This window comes from Cyanistes caeruleus, chromosome 14, assembly GCF_971803275.1.
Source record: "Cyanistes caeruleus chromosome 14, bCyaCae1.hap1.1, whole genome shotgun sequence".
In the NCBI taxonomy this organism is placed as follows: domain Eukaryota; kingdom Metazoa; phylum Chordata; class Aves; order Passeriformes; family Paridae; genus Cyanistes; species Cyanistes caeruleus.
In genome coordinates this window covers 2,599,459-2,603,573 of record NC_141714.1, presented here as the reverse complement: position 1 = coordinate 2,603,573, position 4,115 = coordinate 2,599,459, and positions in this window count along the sequence as shown.

Sequence of the window (4,115 nt, the reverse complement as noted above, 5' to 3'; positions counted from 1 at the left end):
CTTTTTAGCAAGATTTAAGTCGATTCTACTTAGCTTGGCTGAGAAATGAGGCAATTTAAAAGTGTTGTTGTGAGCAGTGGGATTTCAGGGCGCCACTTCCCACCAAACCCCACATTTGGCTTCTTTTTGGCAGATTTGGAAATCACGGCACCGTGTCCTCTCCAGTGGCTCCAGGCTGGGTGGGGAACATGCTGCTGCTCAGATGCTGCTGCCCTGCCTGGTTTTTCATGCAGTTTAGCAAATCAGGGTGGATCTGTGTTGTATGAAAAGGCTTCTGGAGTCACACAGCTGCCCGCTCACCTTCAACCATCCAGCTGCAGAGGTGGGGAAGGCATTTTCTGAGCGTGCCTCACCGGTTTTCCACATTTCCTTTGAAATAGGAGCTCCAAGGGCACGTTCCTGTGGGGAAGTGGAAGTTCCTGCCCATCCCCAACAACCCCAACCACGAGGCAGCCGCCAGTGGCCGCCCCAGCTCTGCTGCGTAACCCCACAGGACCTCGGCGCGAGGTGCCAGAGATGCTCCGCTGATGGGAACAGCTCGAGCCGGCACACAAAGGAGGCAAGGATCCAGCTGTAAATTAATATTTTATAGAACACCAAGAAAATCAGAGAGGCTAATTACAGCGATAATCATCACGGCCCGGAGGCATTTCCATGGAAGTCAGGAATTACCCGGGATTACCTCAGCCCTCACAGCAGCCCGCGCGGGAGGCGAGCGCGTGCAGCAGTGGCGCGGCACCCGTCACCTCCTCCTGTGCCAGCTGGGGGTCCAGAACCCAAAATAAAGAGCTCTGGGGGCCTTCTGGCATCCCTCTCCAGAGCTTTTGGTTTGCTGAGGTGCTTGGGATGGATGGATGATGTATGGATGGATAATGGATGGATGATGGATGGATGGATAATGGATGGATGATGGATGGATGATGGATGATGGATGGATGGATGATGGATGGATGATGGATGGATGGATGGGTGGATGGATGATGGATGGATGATGGATGGATGGATCATGGATGGATGGATGGATGGATGGATGGATGGATGGATGGATGATGGATGGATGGATGATGGATGGATGGATGGATGGATGATGGATGGATGATGGATGGATGGATGGATGGTGGATGGATGGATGGATGGATGGATGGATGGATGGATGATGGATGGATGATGGATGGGTGGATGGATGGATGATGGATGGATGGATGATGGATGGATGGATGATGGATGGATGGATGATGGATGGATGGATCATGGATGGATGGATAATGGATGGATGGATGATGGATGGATGGATGGATGGATGGATGATGGATGGATGATGGATGGATGGATGGATGGATGGATGGATGGATGGATGGATGGATGGAGTGGTGGTGGGGTTTGGGGCCAGGTGCTCCCCTGGGCCTCGCTGTGCCAGTTTGTCCATGGATGTGGGAGCCATCATTGACCTTAAGCTGCTCAAACCCCCAAGGGGTTCAGGGAATCACTCTGGCAAAAGGTTTGTGGATGTGCCCTCAGGATAAGTTTTTCCTATGGTTCATTAATTTACTGTTATTAACTGGCATTTGCATGGTTTATCCAGTGACAGAATGAATTCCCATTGGGAAAGGGTGAATTCTCCATCAGCTCCTCACTTGGGAGGGTGAGCGCACTGCCCAGCTCCAGCATGGCACAAAGCTCATGGCAAGCCTGGAACATCTCTGTGAGTTCTGCAGGCTCCTGTCCCACAGCCCAGGACAAAGGCAGCTCAGACACCAGAGCCTTGGAGCTGGTTTGTGCCCCTGAGCTCGAGCAGAGGACACTGCTGGTCTGACCCCCAGAAAAAACTCGGGTACAACCCCACAGAGCCTGGGCCGGGGCTGACCCTGGGCTGAGGGTGCTGAAGGTGCTCAGATCTGTGGGTGCTGCTGTCTGCAGCCTTCCCTCACCCCACCAAGCTGTGTGGGCACCCCGGGCACGCTGCTTGTGCCCCCCAAGCTCAGGTGTGTGTGGAACACAGGAGATGGTCTGGGGGGCTCCAGGGGCAGTTGTGACACCCTTTGGGTTTGCTCCTGGCAGTTTGAGGGTTTGGGATGTGCTGAGCTGCTCCTGGCAGCACCGAGGGCTGCAGGCAGGAGGGGGCAGCTCTGTCCTGGGGCACAGCAGAGCTCAGCCCTCCCATCCAAACGTGGGTCCCCCAAATCCCCTCCCGGTGCTGTCACAGGCTGCACTTCTGGCTCTGTTCGGGTCACGGAGAACTTTTACTTCATTTTTTGAGATGAGAACGGCCCTGGTAGCACCAGCACAGGGACGGGACAGCTGGCCAAGGCAGTCCAGGGTGAATCTGAAACGTGCAGGCTGAGCTCCGGCTGTGCTGGCTGCTCCAGGAAGGGCCCTGGGGACACCGGCAGGGCTGGCAGAGCTGCCCGAGCTCCTCCGGGCAAAAGAGCCGGGCCCTGGGCTGGGACACAGACCCTTAGGTCCAGCCTAGCGAGCGCTCAGGAGATAGAAGCTGTCCCTTTTGGGGTGCCTTCGCCCTTCATCCATGCCGCTTTCCTCTTCCTCAGGAGTGCCCCGGGGGCTGCGGGAGCAGCAGCCCGATGTGCTGGGAATGAGGAGCTTTCCCCGCTGCTGGATGCGGCTCCTTCCTGACAAACACGGCTTAATCCCGCCCTGGAGCGCTCCGTAAGGAAATCAAAGCGTGAGTCATCTCCCTCCAAACCTCAAACCGTGTCACAGATTATCCCTCGTGCTGCTGAAGTTCTTTCTTCCCCCACACGCCTCAGTGCGAGGGGAAGCGAACACGTTTCCCACATCCCAGCTCCCGCACAGCTCAAACCACCTGGCTCTCCGGGCTCACGCTGCCCTCTAGTAGCGGCTGCATTTACAGCACTCGGGGAATCATGGAATCGGGGAATTCTTTAGGGTGGAAAAGCCTTCATCCTGTCCAGTCGTTCCCACAGCACTACCAAACCCAACATTAACCCTTGTCCCCGAGTGCCATCTACTCATCCTTTAAATCCCCCCAGGGATGGCGACTCCATCGCTGCCCTGGGCAGCTGTGCCAGGGCTGGGCAGCCCCTACAGGGAAGAAATTTTCCTTAACATCCAATCTGAACCTCCCCGGGCGCAGCCTGAGGCCGTTCCCTCTCCTCCTGTCCCTGTTCCCCGGGAGCAGAGCCCGACCCCCCCGGCTGGGATTCCAGGATTCCCAGGAGAGACGAGGCTCCTGCAAATGTTTGCACCCAACGTGGTCCAATGCTGGCACCGGGGCACGGAATCGTGGCATGGTTTAGGCTGGAGGGCACTTTATACATCTTCTGCCATGGGCAGGGACACTTTCCACTATCCCAGGCTGCTCCAAGCCCCATCCATCCTGATCTTGGGCACTTCCAGGGATCCAGGGACAGCCACAGCTTCTCTGGGCACCCTGTGCCAGGGTCTCTCGACCCTCATTATAAAAAACTTCCTCATATCTGGTTTAAATCTTTTATCTTTAAACCATCACTTACTGTACTATAACAACAGGTCCTGCTAAAAACTTTGTCACCATCTTTTTTGGAGCCCCTCAGGAGCTGGAAAGGGCTCTGAGGTGTCCCTGGATCCTTCCCTTCTGCAGGTGAACACCCCCAGCTCTCCCAGCCTGCCCCCGGAGCAGCCCTTGGAGCATCTCTGTGACACGACCAGGGAGAGGACCCCAAAGCCTCGGGCAGCAGCAGCTGGTGACAGTGACACGCCGGGCGCTTCATCAGCACCCCAGCCCAACACCTTGGCCTGGATCTGATCCACGGGGAGACACCCAGGGACTCCACAGGGCGCAGGAGAAGCGTGAAGAAGATGGTGGCAACGCCACACCTGGAGAAGACGACACCCAAACCTCTCCCTCTCCGCGGAGCATCTCTTCCCCTCCCGACCGCTCCGGCATCTCCAGCCGCGCTCCCCCGACCCGCAGCTCAGGGCGAGAGGCCGGGAAGCCTGCGGAGGGAGGGGGTGCGCAGGGATTTAGGCGAAGTTGTAAGGGCGGCTCCGGGGTGCCGGTGGCGCTCGGGGCGGAGCGGGGCGGGGGCGCTGCGGGGGCACATGCGCCGTGCGCGCACTGCGGAGCGGAGCGGGCAGCGCCGGCGGAGCGGGGCGCG